The sequence below is a fragment of the Aegilops tauschii genome, chromosome 7, assembly GCF_002575655.3.
Source record: "Aegilops tauschii subsp. strangulata cultivar AL8/78 chromosome 7, Aet v6.0, whole genome shotgun sequence".
Classification (NCBI taxonomy): domain Eukaryota; kingdom Viridiplantae; phylum Streptophyta; class Magnoliopsida; order Poales; family Poaceae; genus Aegilops; species Aegilops tauschii.
The window spans coordinates 176,704,577-176,722,038 of record NC_053041.3 but is presented as its reverse complement, the minus strand read 5'-3'; the positions used below and the strand labels follow the sequence as shown (position 1 = coordinate 176,722,038).

Below are 17,462 nucleotides of genomic sequence, written 5' to 3'. Positions count from 1 at the left end.
TAGCACACATACCTATGTGCTGCAAAGGGAAAGAAAATTAGCGTTTCCATCAAAACGTTCATCAGCGTGTTATGACAATATCTAACAGTGGCACTCGACGACGACATGTAGGCAGACTCCAAGATCTAAACTTTTTTTCCTCGTAAAAAACAAAAATTGAATTAATAATCCAACACTTAGACTCCAAAAGAATTATTTTTAAACACAAATTCGGCAGCCGGCAGGTAGTCAGACACCGAGATCTAGACTTGTTTTTCTCATAAAGAATAAAAAAAGATTAATAGTTGACTAAGGAAGAATTGATTTTGAAGATAAATTTGGCAGCCTGTTTGGACCCCCGAAGGATTTATTGAGTCGCACCTCTTTGCAAAAATAAAAAAGAGTCGCACCTCTTTGAAGCGGCAGTTGACCGGATCATGTATGTACTCCTAGCTTGCCTCCATCGAGGACACGCACCTCTTTGATTGTTATGCATGCGGCATGCACGCTTTTTCTTGCTTCTAGCTTTTCCCACTTTGAAGTTATTTATATGCATGCATTCTCTCTGGTTAGATTCCCATGAAATGTTTCATTGGCACATACTCTCTCTGTCCAAAAAAGTTTGTCCCAAACTTGTTTCTTAAATGGATGTATCTACCTCTAATTTAATGCTAGATACATCCATTTAAAAAACAAATTTTTTCAGACGGAGGGAGTATGTGTTAGTCCCCAACGAACTTAATTTCTTTGTTAATCTAGCCACAGATGAATTTAATTTCTACGATTCTCTCAAGTAAACACACCCCACACCATATCATTTGTGTGTTGGTTGGTCAACTTGTTGATTCTTGTTACTCATAGGCGGATATAAATCAGGAAATTTGTGTAAAAAAGCAAGATAGATCAGTTTTCTGAGAATCAAATAGGATTATTAATTAATAAACGAATTCTGTCTTTTGGCATCCGAGTGATGAGCTCGTTAGGTGGAGGCCCAGCCAATCGGCTTACATGGCCCAGGTGAAGGCCCAGCCGAGTGACAACATATGAAGTATTTTTCCTGTATATAAAACGAAACGAGTTTTACTGCTACCGTGTGGACGGACCAAAATGTTAGAGAAACACACCATCCTTTATACTGATTTGTCTCAAAAAAATATAGATATATTGATTCTGTCAAATCAAGAAAAGTTGACATAATTAACCACCCGTACATGATGATATCTTTCCTCTCATGCTGGACCCTCACTCGTCGGATGCTTATCTAGTCGGATTATGGTCCCCATCATTTTGTCGTGAAAAAAATGAAAATATTAATGTACATTAACACATCATTTTAAGAAGAGAAATTAAGATCTCTCAGCTAATGGGCAACTACTTGAAGAGATCAAAGGGTTGCTTCGGTCTTTTGATGATTTTAAGGTTGCTTGGGTGCGGGTCAGCGAATAAGGTCGCACATATCTTAGCTAGGAACGGTTGCTGTAATGCCTTATGTAAATGTTGGCTCCATGTTTCTCCCGAGTGTATTCGCTCGGAGGTAACATGTGAGGGAGCTACGAACTATGAATAAATTAGCAACATTTCCCTCAAAAAAAAGAGAAATTAAGAATAGCGTGGATCGCCTCGCACACCCTTGCCTTAACTTCTGCTGCTTCGTTTTGCCCTCTTTTTGCTCATGATCGGCGTTACCAAATAGAGACGGGATCCACCATTACCACATCAACATGGGTGCTCACTGACACCGCGCAGGTACGGGGTGTGGCCATCGGCACCACCCCTATGCGTCAGATCATCATCGTTGTCAACGTATACGACACATGCTCAATGCAACACCCTGGTCCGGGCGCTCCGGTACCAAGCACCCCGGCCGTCACCAGCACTAGGAGGTGAATGCTTTGGCTGCCTCGTCCTTCCCCGTTCGGCTGCTCGTCGGACTAAACATGTCATGGCTCGCCGGCAACACTAGTGCTCACGCTACCATGCTGCTTGGTGCTTGCAAAACGTCATCGATGAAGTACCTACCCCGCTACAACCATATTTCTTCCATGTGATCGGTTTCAGACCGTGCCCAACTCCATCACCACCAGGAACACCATACATAACCTGATCAAGCAAGGAGGGTCATTTCGTCCCGTCAGCCTTTCCTCTGCCACTACATCACCCTGATTTCCAGCTAGATTTTCTTTGACTTCCGATTGGTTTGAGGAGCCTTTAAATGAAATTGTAATGCTCCTCACAAATGATGCACTTATTACTTATTACAGATGAATAAAGTCTGAGTTTTTTCAAAGAAAAAATGGCACTACATCACCCTGTAGAGGCTCGCCATCAACCTTAACAACCCCTGCAGAGTGGCGAGCGAGATTGCGGCTCCAACAATCCATCTGGATCTAGCGAGGCCCTCGGCACCTACACCGGAAGTGTGCCATCTCTTATGCTGATTCACAACTGCAGTGGCAAATCGCCAACTTAGCCTCCGCCTGAGAACATGGATTCCACGAGGTCTCAACCTCCCAATCAGCACCGCGAAGACACCTCCCCATCAACGCCACAAAGACTGCTGCCTGCTAATCTCCACCACCTCAACATGGCAGTGGATGATGGTGCAGCGGCATATGGAAACAGAGGTATGGAAGAACCTTGTTTAGTGAATATATACACCACTAACACAATACTAGGGGAAACAAAATTTATTCCATAACCTTACCAAAGAGAAAAGAAAATGTCAACATGACTTCACATGGTGCATCAATTGGAGGTTCTGGTAGACACATAATTGTTCTTCCCGTGGATACAACCATTGCAACTTAGGATGCACTCTTGTATCCTTAATCCACTAGTACTCTTTTAAGTATAGAGATATCCGATTAAAGTTTTACATCTGGAAACAAGTTCTGAAAATAACATTGAATATTTACTTTTAGTCGAAAACAACGGATATGATAAACTAATACTTGAAAATTACACCTCATTACCATTTGGATCACATTATATATATTAAATCTCTACCAAACGTTGCACATAAATGATTTTTAAATAAGAAAATTACAAACCCAACTTACCTCAAAATTAAGAATACGTTCCCAATATCCTTCAACATATTTAAGAAGAGATAAGTGGCCCAATTCAACCATTTATTGGATCATTTAGGCATTTCCTGGTGATCATAGATGCATGTAGTAGTTGGTCACTTGTGTGTTTATTATCCTCACGAAATTATAAAATTACGAGCAAATCAAAAACATGATAAAAATAAAACAATACAAATGAATAACTTTCCTGAATTCACTTCAGGTACATTTAATGATTATATTACACATACAAATTTGATACAAATCAGACCAACAATCAACCAAGTATGTCCCATCCGCGAAAATATGGCAGTGCATTATATGTATGATGCCAAGTATGTCCCATCCGCGAAAATATGGCAGTGCATTATATGTATGATATGATCACCGCAACGTGCATGCATGCCATCCCACTTAAAGTTAGGTTTCTATGCGGGCTGTAACTTATTATCGGTTATAAAATACCTTGAGACCCTTAAGGGGGACTTGCTCATAGCCCGATATGTTGATTCTATTTTGATGAGGAAACTCCAGCATCAGTGAGAAAATCAAACCACAAAGAATGTAAAGAAATATATTCAAATGTTACATGTATCTAGTAGTACCTAGATCCACTTAATAAAAATCTGGGTTTAGGAGAATCATAGATCTGCGTCACATTGTGAATAAGCTACCAGGGGTGTTTAGTGGCCATAAAGGTGCGCCACTAAATCTCACATCCCTCACTAGAACATGTGGAGGCACCAAATAAAATCACTAATCTTCGAAATGCAAACAACCATGGTCATTTTGTGTTCGCCTTGTTTACAAAACAGGAAGGTCTAGCTAGAATGGCGAAAAATTTGATGCTGGTAAGAATTGGTAGTTTAATGTTATAGTACTTGTGTTTTATGACAGCTTCAATAGTTTCTTTTTGGCAGATGTCTTCTGAATGATTAAGCATAAATGCAAATGTAGTACACTATATGTTACAATGTTACAAATAAAGCTATGTTGCTTTTCCCACAAAAAAAGAAAAAGAAAAAAAAACTATGTAGTTGCTGGCACGGCTGCGGGGCCAGTTGAGCTAGACATGTGTTTTTTTTATATTTAACATCTATTAAAAATTTGGTCACATATGACATGAAGGGCAAAAGTGTCTTTTTACATGCAATTTAACGGCGTTAGATGGGAAAATGGACTGAAGTGTCATAAAGGGCACGAAATTTAGACTTGGTGTTGAGATAGGAAAAAAAAGTTTTCAGTGTCAAATAAGAAACAAAATTTAGGGGTGCTAAATAAGGAATTCTCTAGCCTTTATATTTGACGGTAAGCCAAATGAAAGAGAATGGTTAGTGGCAAAAAAATGGCTGACATTTTTGTGGCTAACCAGGTGCTATGCTAAGTTGCTTTACCAAAATTTGGATTCGGTAGGCTACAAATCAAATCCAACTTGTTTTGCCACATTATTTGCATTACGCTATCTTGATGAGTTAACCTTGGCGTTAAATCAAACAAGCCGTAACTGGGGACAAAATTATATGGACAATGCCAAAATTTGGTAAAAACAAATTGTATCAAACCAAAGGGTGGTTAGCAAACTGTGGGAGTAGAAGGACAGAACCAAAACACGTTGCTTGCTTTAGTACGTTATATACAGCTAAGAGTGGTTAACAAACTGTGGCAGTAGAAGACCAGAACTAAAGAGTTAAACATGATGCTGTACTTACAAGAGTGAATAGTTTAGAGTCGAATGTTTCCTCAAACTTATTTATATGATCATTCATTCGCTAAAACTGGAGTAGGTTTAACCAAAAACATAATAGAGAGGGCTAAAAAGGGACCTCTGCCATCAAACATTATGTTCACGTAGTTACCTAGTTATTAATGCATCTGAAAATTGATTTATTGGTCAAGAGAGAGAACCTGACTAAATTTCCTATTTCACATTGCAGTCTGGCAAACGGAGTCAGCAAGCTTGAGACAGCAACTGCACAACTTGCAAGAAAGTCACGCTTATGATGACCCATAGATTCTGCAAAGAGTCAAATGGCATATTAGTGTAAAGCAAATGGTTTTCAAAGTTGCCTCTTTATTTAGATATCACAACAAAATCACATAAGCACTATCTCAAACAAAACTGAAATATTGCAACCAGGCCACGGACAAAACCTTTTCATTTCAAATGACAAGTGCATTCAGCATCGGAAAGCAAAGCAGTTTTCCTTACAGAATCAATCAGTGGTTTCTAGATAGGATGGTACAATGGTTTTTTTAACTAGCTTGAATGTTTCGTCAAATCAATTTATCCCAAGGAATAACTCTGTTCTACGCATACAGTACAGGCAACTGATGGTAGAAAAAAATCTGGCCTAACTGAAAGTGATCTCCAAACTTTGGTGAACCAACTTGAAATGGGCTTCCATGGTGTCATGAAGGTGGTAGCTCATAGGTTCCTGCAACTTTCTTTTCAAGAGTGGGTTTTCTATCCTAGGGGGTAGCTTCCCCCGATGATCCAATGCCTATTCGTACATACGGATCTCCGTGAACCGCCAACACATGGTACCATTATACGTGCTGATTAGTATCATTGATTCACCATTAGCATCGTATGTGGATAGGGACCTTTCTCAAGATACATTGTGCTGCAAATAGTCAATGGTATATTGGCCACAGATGATTAGAGGCATGCCGTATCTTCCAGTACAAACCAAAACAAAACTACAAAAGGCTATGATATCTTAGCTACGGATGCTTATGTTATGAAAGCAACTGTATTATTTGGAGGTCAAAGCCAGCATATATACACATACATGAGGATGCCAAAAGGCTACAAAAGAATGCCAAGAAACTAGAATGCAAAAGGCCAAAAGACATCACTAATATAACTCTAACATCCCCCCCCCCCCCCCCCCCCCCTCAAACTCATGGTGGATCGACAACACTAAGTTTGGAGAGGTAAAATCTATGTTGTGCTCTAGTCTGGGCTTTCGTGAAGAAGTCTGCTAGCTGTAACTCAGAAGGCACATACTGAAGAGCAATAACATGATCTTGCACAGCAGCGTGCACATAAGAAGCATCAACACCAATATGCCTGGTAAGTTCATGCTTCACGGGATCCCGCGCAATACTGATAGCGCATGTACTGTCTGACAAGAGGGTGGTAGATGTAGTAACAGAAACGCCTAAATCCTCGAGTAACCATCGTAACCAAGTCACCTCTGCAGTCAAAAGAGCCATATAGCTCGTAACTCCGTCTTCACACTCGAACGGGAAACTGCAGTCTGTTTCCTCGTCTTCTAGGCAATGAGAGAACCACCAAGAAAAACACAGTAAGCAGAAAGTGAACAGCAATCAGTAGGATCACTAGCCCACGTAGCATTAGAATAGGCCTGGAGCTGTAACGAGCTGGAACGGGGAAAAAGAGACGATGAGAGATCGTGCCACGATGATATCGTAGAACACGTAGAATGTGACTAGAGTGAACTGAAGTGGGAGCAGAAACAAACTGACTTAGAATATGGACAGGATAGGAGATATCCGGGCTGAGTGACAGCAAGATAGACAAGACTCCCAACAAGATGACGATAACGCGTCGGATCAGACAAGGGCTCACCATCAGAAGCGCGAAGGTGAACATTGAGCTCCATAGGAGTCTTAATGATGCGCTCATTACTAAGAGCCACACAAGCAAGAAGATCCTAGATATACTTTTCTTGGGAAATAAAAAAGCCATCAGAGGTGGAGGAAACCTCAATCCCAAGAAAGTAATGAAGAGGACCAAGATCAGACATTAGGAACTGCTCACTGGGACGGGCCTTAACAAAGGCAATGTACTCGAAATCGTCGCCAGTGGACAAACAAAACAATGCTGGATCATGAGCAGAAAGGTGGACAAACAATGCTGGATCATGAGCAGTGGGGAAAAACCAGCTGCGGTCACCATAGAGGCGAAGCGCTCAAACCAGGCACGGGGGGCTTGCTTAAGGCCATAGAGAGAGCGACGAAGACGACAAACCATGCCATCAGGAACAGAATACCCAGGTGGTGGCTGCATATAAACCTCCTCACGCAACTCACCATTTAGAAAGGCATTCTTCACATCAAGCTGAGACACAGACCAATGGCGAACAAAGGCCACGGCAAGAAGTGTGTGGACAGTGGTCATATAGGCCACAGGAGCAAAAGTTTCATCGTAATCACGACCATGCTCCTGTTGAAAGCCATGAGAAACAAGACGAGCTTTATAACGCTCAAGAGAACCATCAGAGCGAGTCTTTATCTTGTAGACCCACTTACAAGTGGTGGAACAAACAACGGGAGGAAGAGAAACTAGATCCCACGTGTCGGTGCGCTCAAGGGCAGCAACCTCCTCAGCCATCGCAAACTGCCATTCAGGATGAACAACAGCATCTCGATAAGAATTTGGCTCAAGAATGGTCGAAAGACCATAGCGAGAAGGAGAATATCTGTCAGGGGGTGGACAAGGCCGAGAACGAAGACCATAAGTCGGTTAAGAGGAGGAAGACGACACACTAGAAGTAGAGGGGACATCAGTAGACTCATCCACAATACATGGACGACAAGTAGAATGGAAAGGAACAGAGGGAAGAGGTGGAACCACTGGAGGTGGTGACGAAGAAGGTATCGGTGATGAAGGTGGAGAAGGGGAAGGTGTCGGTGATGAAGGTGGAGAGTTATGCGTTGTGGGAGAAGAAACTGTAGGAGAGGACGGGGTCGGATCTGCAACAACGGGACGAGGAGTAAGGAATACCGGGCACAAAGGGAGGTGTATCCAGAAACATAAGAAAAGAGATGTCCTCTATGGAGAAGGCCGAGGAGGATGGACGCGGGTAGAAAGGGCGGGACTCATGAAAGGTAACATCCCGGGAAATACGCATCCGACGACCGACAGGATCCCAACACCGATAGACCTTATGCTCATCACTGTATCCGAGAAAGACACTCAACAGACTGAGCGGTCAGTTTGGTGCGTTCACGAGGGGCAAGCAAAACATAGCAACGCAACCAAACAAACAAAGCGCCGAATAATCAGGAGAACGACCAGAAAGACGCTCAAGAGGAATACCACCCTGTAGAGCAGCAAATGGCCGAATGTTGATGAGATAGGTGGAAGTGGTAACAGCCTCAGCCTAGAAGTGAGGCGGAAGAGAGACGGCGATCATTATGGCACGCGTCGTCTCAAGAAGGTGACGATGCTTGCGCTCAGCCACACCATTCTGAGTATGAGCACCAGGGCAAGAGAACTGAGTAAGGGTACCCTGCTCAGCAAGGAATCCTCATGGGAGATATACTCACTAGCTGAATCTGCACGAAAAATCCGAATAGGGGTGGACTGGGTATGAACCATGGCAGCAAAAAAATTGTATATCGGCAAGACCTCACTACGAGAAGACATGAAATATATCCAAGTGTACCGAGAAAAATCGTCTATAAAGATAATATAGTAGTGATGACCCTCTTTCGAAGCGAAGGGAGCCGGACCCCAAACATCATAGTGAACGAGATAAAAAGAGCGCTAGGACACTAACTCACTGACAATCCAACGAAGCGTTACCGAAGACAGACCCTAGAACACCACGATGAACCAAAGACAAGAGACGAGAACCACATAAATGGCCAAGACGATGATGCCACTGCTGAAAAGAGCGCTGCCATGGTTCATACCCGCCGTCCTACTACCTTCTACTGCAAACTAAAAGGACAAAACAAACAATCCACGGCTTCTTAGATACAGATGCACACCCAACATAGGTATCTTGTTTGCTGGACATTATGTGAGCTTTTGATGTTTGACTATACTTAAGAGCAACTCCAACCGGGCGACCCATTTTGTCCACCCATGTCCGTTTGGCTCAAAACGGTCACAAAAGTCAGCCCAACGCGCCGACCCAAACGGACGTGCGTCCGCTTTTCGTCCGCCTGTCGACTCATTCCCGGCCCAAATTTGAGCCTCATTTACTTCAGCGCGGACACGAAACGGACGCGTGTGACACTGCTCCCCCTAGCCCACCTGTCGGTGGCTTCATTCTCTTCCTACCAAAAGCACGCCCCCGGCCGTCCTGCCCCACCGCCGCCCAGTTCCGGTGCCCTCGCCAGCAGTCCTCACCCACATACATCCCCCGCAGCACGCCACCTTCCCACGTCACCGCCACCACCGTCGCGCCACCACCGCCGCGGCCATTTCCTTCTTTGGAAGAACTACTTCGAGACACCCAACCCTCTCTTCAAACATCACCAATTCCAGCGACGTTTCCGCATGGCTAGGCACCTTTTCAACCATATTCGAGAGGGGGTGGTCGGGTACGATAAATATTTCGAGTGTAAGGAGGATGCCCTTGGAAAGATTGGATTCTCCTCTTATCAAAAATGCACCGCAGCTATTCGGATGCTTGCAAACGGAGTTCCGGGTGATCTCATTGATGAGTACATCCGTATGAGCGAGTCCACGTGCCAAGAGTCCATGTACAGGTTCTACAAGGCTGTGATTGCAATGTTTGGCCCCGAGTACTTGAGAGAGCCAAATGTTGCAGATACAGCCCGCTTGTTGGCGATGAATGCCAGCAAGGGCTTCCCGAGGATGCTTGGTAGCATAGACTGTATGCACTGGGAGTGGAAGAACTACCCTTCTGCTTGGCAGGGGCAATATAGGGGCCATGTCAAGGCGGCATGGCCGGATCGCACAATGATATCAACGTGCTTCAACGCTCTCCGGTGTTTGCAAGGCTTGCCAAAGGCAACTGCCCGCCGGTGAATGTTAACATCAACGGCCACAACTACAACAAAGGATACTACCTAGCTGATGGTATCTATCCTTAGTGGACTACTATTGTGAAGACAATCTCCAACCCTGTAGGAGAGAAGAGGAGGAGATTTGCACAAGAGCAAGAGAGTGCTGCGAAGGATGTGGAGCGTGCCTTTGGTGTTCTCCAATCTCAATGGGGCATCGTTCGTAGAAGATGAGCACCCGGAACGTATCTACGACCAAGGGTTTCAGTTTCACGGTGACAATGTTGTGCCTGAGCATGGAGGAGCAGCAACGTTTGCACATTTCACCCAATTTCATCATCAAATGCGTGATTGGGAAACTTGTTAAGGAGTATTAGTATTGGTCTAGGAGTCCTTATTAGTCTATGTTTACTTTCCTTGCACTTCAAGTCTCGTGTAATATATATATGCCCCTTGGGCCTTCAATAAAGATAAGTTGCTTTCCTAACATGGTATTAGAGCCTAGGTTATTTTTTTCACACGCGCAACTAGTGCTTCCCGATCCAATCTCGCACGGTCGCTGCTTCTTCTATTGCCCGACCGTCGCTGCTTATCTCTGCCACATGTTTGCGTGCTGATTCTCCTGTCCGGTTAACCACCATGTCCGCCGCCCGTGACGGCTGCCGCAAGTCCCTCGATCCAGATCAGGACCCGCCTCCATCCAACAACCTCCGTCTGTGTCCGCCCACGCCCACGAGGACTCCCACCGCTGCTCCCCTCGATCTGCTATCACCAAGGACCGCTGCTGCTAGCTGCTACCTGCTGGTGTTCCGTAGCTGCTGCTACGTTGTGTTGCTAGCTGCTACGTGGAGCTCTCTACTGTCCGCTACTGCTGGCTGCTACTAGCTGTTGGTGTTTGTCTCTTGCGCCTGCAGCTAGCTTTCCTACTGCTGCTGTTAGGCTGCTGCTACAAGCCACATGAGGGCCCTGTTCTGCTCGTTCGTCTGCGTATTCCACCGCCGGCCGCCATGTTGCTTCCATCTGAGGCTGGTTTGCTTTGAGTAAAAAAAAAAGGTAGGATGTCATCAGGCTATGTCGTCGTTCCCCGTTGCCCGGTGGTTTTTGATGGTACAAACTACAATGAGTTTGTTGGCTTCTTCCGCATTCATATGCGTGGTATTCGTCTCTAGGGTGTTCTATCTGGCGAGGTCTCTTGTCCGCCGCACCCGATTCCTCCCGTGGCTCCTACTCTGCCGACGCCATTGTCCCTTGCAGCGGATGCTCCTCAGGCTGCTAAGGATGCCGCTAAGCTTGCTGATGAGTCTGCAACTATTGGTTGTCGTACTTGTCAGTGTTGCCAAGTTGTGCGGGCCAACTTGGAGTTTCATCGCATCTATGAGTTCTTGTCTCGACTTCGTCCGGAATTTGAGCCACGGCGCGCTCAGTTGTTTGCCCGTGGCCGTATTACTCTTATGGAGGCGCTTTCTGAGATTCGAGCTGAAGAGACTCGCCTACATGGTGCCGGTTTACTTGAGGTTCCCTCTGTGCTTGCTGCTCGAGCTTCTACTACACCGCCTCTTTCATGCTCCAGTGCTCTGCCACTCCTGCCCACTTCTCCTAGTGGTGAGCGCCGCTCTCGTTCTCACTGCGGCTACTGCAACAAGGATGGCCATCCCGAGTCTGAGTGCTTTCTGAAGAAGCGGCACATGCGCCAGGGGCGCATATCTTCTTCAGGGACTTGTGCTTCTATTCCGACTCCTTCAGCAGTGTCCCTGGCTGAGCAGGATATTGTGCGATTTAAGAGTCTGCTTGCAGCTTCGGGTTCTTCGCCAGGTTCTGCCGGTCTTGTTGTTGACTCTTCTAGCTCAAGAGAGACCACCATCTTCACAGTCAGGAGCACAACACGGGAGCTCTGCTTGGCCCTCTTCACAGTCAGGAGCGCAACACGGGAGCTCTACTTGGTCTTTGGCCCTCGGCACCATGATTTTTTCTTTTGCTGCCATAGTATCTAGTTCATGTGTGCTTTTTAGCTTCCTAGTTTTCTATAATTTCCGCTGCGTCCACCAAATCCGTTGATATTTTGTGTTTTCTCATGCCATGTGAGTCCACCATACCTATGTTCGTCAGCCTTTTTCTGCTCATTGTCCTCTGTATAGGATTTTTGTGGCCTCTCTTTGCATTGTTGATCTAAGCCATTCTCTTGCCGCCGAGCTTCTTTCACCGTCGGTTTTCATGGGCCATGATTCTTTAAGCAATGCTTCATTTTCTTGATGTGCCATCTTCTTTTGACGACCCATCTTCCCTTGATACTTCTCTTGTATCTTCTATTGATGCGGTGTCTTCCTCTGATGTGCCATCTCTTCGTTATCCCCCTTTGGTGACTCGACAGGTTTTGAAGACTCTTCATGCTACGACGACACTCTCAAGACGCGGATTTGGATTATCATTTTTTATTTCTAGTATTACACTTCTTCAAATGCAATGCTATTGCATACGCTTTGCATATGAGGGGGGGTGTTAAGGAGTATTAGTATTGGTCTAGGAGTCCTTATTAGTCTATGTTTACTTCCCTTGCACCCCAAGTCTTGTGTAATATATATAGGCCTCTTGGGCCTTCAATAAAGATAAGTTGCTTTCCTAACAAAACTCACATTCAGCTGCAAGATGATTTGGTTGACCATATGTGGGCTCACGCTGGCAACTAATAGATGTATCTTTTTTTTTAAGTATTTGAGACAATTTAATTTTTATTTTACTTGTAAACTTTGACATATTTATTTGGCTTGTGAACTCTGCTATATTTATTTGGCTTGTGAACTATGCTATGTTTGTTTGCTTGTGTAACCATGTGAAATGTTTGTATTTTGTTTGAATTTATGTTTGCAAAACGACGGCAAGCCAGCCGCGCGGGCTAAAATGGGTCCGCCCATTGGGCGCACTGTCGACCAAACGAAAAACAGGGCGAACGACGAGTGGACGGCCGACCCAAACGGACAAAAGGCGGACAAAGCGCTCGTCCATTTGGGTCGGCGCGTTGGAGTTGCTCTAAGAGACTTTATTAAATCTATAGTTTACTATACACCTGCATGATGGCAGATGCTAAACAATGCTGGCACATATCCCCAAGCAATCAATCCTACAATGGGATTAGAGGGGTAGCTATCCCCAGGGTCAGTTCAATATGCCATGGAGGACTGGCAGAGCCTAAGTAGAAGGGTTAACCCTGCTGTTGATGCACTTCAATACATGGTATCATACATAAAAATGCTGCTATCTTTATATGTCAATTCCTTACCAAGAAACCTTATTCACAAGGAAAATATGGAAGTCAGGGAAAATAAACATCACACTGAAGAAAACATATGACTACGCAACAAGGTATTATGTTGTGACTGACTCCCAAACTTCCAGAAGAATTCGCATGATATCAGAAAAATAGTTAATTGACATTTTTTTTAAAGCTACAGATCTGTGGATCAAGAGGTGCCAGTGATATTAATGTGATAGCGCCCTACAATTTCGAGCCAAATATCCGCATTAATCTTTAACTTAGCCCACTACATCAAAAGGATGGAATGCAGAGCAGCACAAGAGGTCCAGAACTAGAAAAACTAACTGCTCCAAATATAAACACAGCCAAATGATTCGCTCTCTAAAGACAATTTGAACCTTAAAATGATGTACAGAGAAAAGGAAAATGCAAATGGGAAGGCAATATATATGTAAAGTGAGACCCAACTCAACAAGAGATTTAAACACCCTTTCTCTCAAACTCTTAGTGCTTCAGCTGTTCAGAGGAGGATGTATGATGAATTGATTATTCCACCATGTTAAGGAAAGTGACACGTATCTTATCATATTAGGTGCCATGTTTATAAGGGCTTTTGTAGAATCTTGATTGCCAATATCTCTTCAGAGGAGGTCAAGAGGACCATACAGCAATTATAATTGTTCGCTTATAACAAGGAAACCACAAGGCGTCAGTATCTCACCCAAAGTAAAAGGTGTAAGCAATTGGAGTGTTCGACAGGATTAGACACTAGGGTACTGTTCAGACCTAGATTCTTGTATAGGGCAAGGATCTAAGAGTTCTTACAGGTTCCGGAGTTCTTACTGATCCCTTAGTGTATTCTGGTCGTACGAAAGGAATTTATGGTCAGGTTTCACCACTTCGTTCTTGATTCAGCTTCGCAATATTTGACACAGAACTATGATATCCAACCTACATAGTCTCCAGCAAGATTCTCAGCTTATATAACATTTGGGAATACAGTAGCTAATAATCAGTTGTCCAGAAATTTTTAGTAAACCACAAATATGAACTAGAATAAAGAACAATCTCATCATGTACAATATAACAGTATGTATTTCTTACTTGTAACTTCCTTGCAAGTAATGCAGTTGTCGCCTCATGCTTGGTGCCACCACATGCAATAACTGCGCAAAAATATTACAACTATCAAAATATTTCACAATGATCAAAAGATGCAAAGTAAGTGTATATATAAGGCATCTAGATAACTTAACACCCTGTTTTTGCTGGCCAAGAAATATCTTTTCTCGACACAAATTAGCGAATAAAATAATAAGCATTACATAAATCGACGGCAGCTTCTGACCTTTGTTTGTAGTCCCTCCATACCAAAATATAAAACGTCATATATTTTGGTACAGAGGTAGTATATAAGAAGCTATTGACACAAACTAGGCTCTATTTAGAACAAATAATTCCCACCAGAAAAAGGCACCATCACCTTCTTCTGATTGGCAGAACTTGCATCTAGAAAAGCGTACCACAACAATGTACACAATGTATAAACCGAATGCTCCCTAGGCGCCTCTGCGCTATCCAGGGGCGCCTTAGGGCTCCCTCTGAAGGAGCCACCACCACATCCTCTCACCCCGCAACCATTGGTGTGGCCTACAATCTGCTCCCGACGTCGACGAGAGGCTTCTCCTCTCTCGCCTTGGTCTAGTTCAATGTCTTCCCCTCGCGTCACAACTCGTTAAGAGGAAATCCTGGTGGTTTTGGTTGAGGCGTGTGGGTGGCACAGCTCACGGAACACAATCTGGTATTAATCAATTGGATACGATGTTGTGTTTTTGCCCTTTTGGTGCTTCAAATACCGATCCATGATTTTTCCAGGCCGAAACCCATGATCAGACCCTTCACTGGTCGGATCCAACAACGACGGACACACGCCATCTCTTTTGCTTAAGGCATCTTCTTCAAGGTTGACAATCTGGTCTTCACTGGTTGGACTCGAGAAGAATGGTATGTGCACTCGGATTGACGTGTTTAGCTTCCACTTTAGGTGTGTCCTCTAGATGTGGCGTCGCTTCCTCACTCGTGCGGCCTAAGGTATGACAACAAGTTCATCCAACATGCCAGAACAGGGTGTGCCTGCACACGAGATTAGTTTTTGCATTGGATGAAAATCCTTCATTGGCTGGATCAGGCAACATTGTCGCATGACATGTGATATTCCATTGTTGAAGGCATCGCTTTGGAAGATTAAGATGTTGACTTGCTTCCGGGGTGTTTTTGGTGTTTCTGTTCTGGCCTTACTGGTTTGGTTTGACTAATTATCGTTCTTAGGCGTTTGCTGACACTTTGTTCTCATAGTCATGGTTGCTTCCGCCGATGGTTGCCACATCCAGTACTCCAAATGTAACCTTTTTTTTTTGAGGAAGCACATGTAATGAATTATGGTTGCGTGAATCATCTAGTCTAGATGCAAAATAAAACCCTTCCTTTTCCAAAAAATGGCAATATACAGTGTAGATATAGTGTTGACGAACTCATATCAACCTATCCATGAAATGTCGGCCGATGTCTCTACTTTCTATCCCACGAAAACACAGATCCATGTCGAAGGATTAACGGGTGTGCAAACACGAGCGAGATCTGGTAGATACAGGAAATTCCCCACGAAAATAAGCGGTAAATTCCAGGATCTTCCACTCACCTCAAACCCTCGGCGCAGGCGGCCAGACGCGCCCAAGACAAAGCACTCCCGGCTGCGGGAGGCGAGGCGGTCCTAAAAGGCGGCTGGTGAAGGATCTGCAGGCGGCCGCGGATTCCATGAAGGCGGCTGGAACCCTAGCGGGGGCAATACTATAATGGAAAATTGGAGGTTGCCTGCTGCTGGAGCCTGGAATTGGTTTTTCGGCGAGGGAAAAGTCGGAGGGAAGGCGGAGGCGGAGGCGGAGGGGGAGGGAAAGAGCAGTCGTGGGTACAGAATGGCAGATTTGTTTACTCTCGGTTAATTGGGGATTTGGGGAGGGTTTGTGGCTGCCAAGGCGGCACGTCATAGGGCAGGTCATTTTCAGAAGAAACAGCTGTCGGCAAGAGCAAAGGCAGTGGGATCCATTTTATAAATAAACAAACAAGGACAGTCTATTTCAACTTGCCTGGTTTATCTTTTTGGGAGAGTAGTAGATTTTTTGGAAAATAATATCGACGTATATTAAAAACTTTCGCGACACAAGACATCTTAAGAAAAAGTATAACCAAGTTCACAGAGAGCGAAACAAAACTCAATCTCCAGCGTGAGCCGAAGGCATCGCAGACATCGCTCCGTCACCGAAACCAGCGGGACATTTTATCATGTGGTCGTAAGTTGACGTGCTAAGATCCAGCTAGACCAACGCCCCAAAGAAGAAGTCCTCATTGTAAAAGCCTTGTGAAGATTGGAAATCCTAAAGCGAAACAATCTCTCAAACAAAACTTTCGTCAGCCTCTCAACAATGACGGAAAGGGAGCATGAATCATCAAAGTGCAATGTTGTCGCATCAGAGACACCCCCCCCCCCTCCCCCAAGGGAAGAAACAAAGGGCACAGCCTATCCGCTGCCCCAAAAATGTTTGGAGGAACATCACCCAATCTCCAAGCGTCGGCCCCGCTGCTGCCCATACCACTGCCAAAAGAGCGGGGCGAAGGAGACCCTTACCTTAATATCAACAGGAATACACACAAAAGACTTGTCTAAATCCAAAGGACCTGAGATGACATAGACACCTCCTCCTAGGTCAACGATAGCCGAGAGAACGACTGCCCTAGTGAGAGATCTGGGAGAAATTTATTCGACAATGTCATCATCATCGTCAAAGCCAAAACCATGGACAAGCAAAGACGTAACTAAGACATTGGACTACTTAACACACCCGAAAACAAAGTCCAAAGACCCCTTCCCTCCCGCCGTCGCCAGAGTAGCGGTGGAAGTAAAGAAATCCGATGACACATAACCAGGATACTTGTTCCTTGCTATGGCGAATATTGCACACCTTTTGGGGGGAAATGATTCGCGTTACACAAGTACCAAATCATAGATCGATGTATAATCATCTTCGTCCCCATTTTCACACCACACAAAACCTATGGAATGAAAATGCAGTACTAAGATTTTTCTAAACTACACAATTTCAGGTGATCGAGGCCCCAACAAAAATTAATTTCAAATACAAAAAGATGTGAGATCTAGTTAAATAGAATAATCTATTTGCAAATTGTGCCGTTAATTTTTTTTCACATCTATAAGCATGCAGATCGATATCTTTAATCATCTTCATCCCCATTTATATAGAATAAAAATAATCACATTTGTACACCACACCAGGCCTATTAATAGAAGATTGCATGATGACATTGCACGATTTCTAGAATGCGATTTTAATATTAGTAGCGGCAATTTCAAGTCACTAAGA

The 17,462-nt window shown here is 44.3% G+C and overlaps 1 long non-coding RNA gene across 5 annotated transcripts; it reads right to left on the bottom strand.

The window, feature by feature from the left end:
- Positions 1-2,142: 2,142 nt before the first annotated feature.
- LOC109746251 (uncharacterized) lies at positions 2,143-15,992 on the bottom strand. Of its 5 annotated transcripts, none has more exons than XR_012190141.1 (7): positions 15,725-15,992; positions 14,131-14,192; positions 13,852-13,986; positions 4,953-5,061; positions 3,039-3,133; positions 2,684-2,870; positions 2,143-2,557 (listed from the first exon to the last, which is right to left on the bottom strand). It is a non-coding gene; the product is annotated as an uncharacterized lncRNA (long non-coding RNA). The 5 variants fall into 5 exon arrangements; XR_012190138.1 differs by having other exon boundaries at positions 13,852-13,977; XR_012190140.1 differs by having other exon boundaries at positions 13,870-13,977.
- Positions 15,993-17,462: the final 1,470 nt, after the last annotated feature.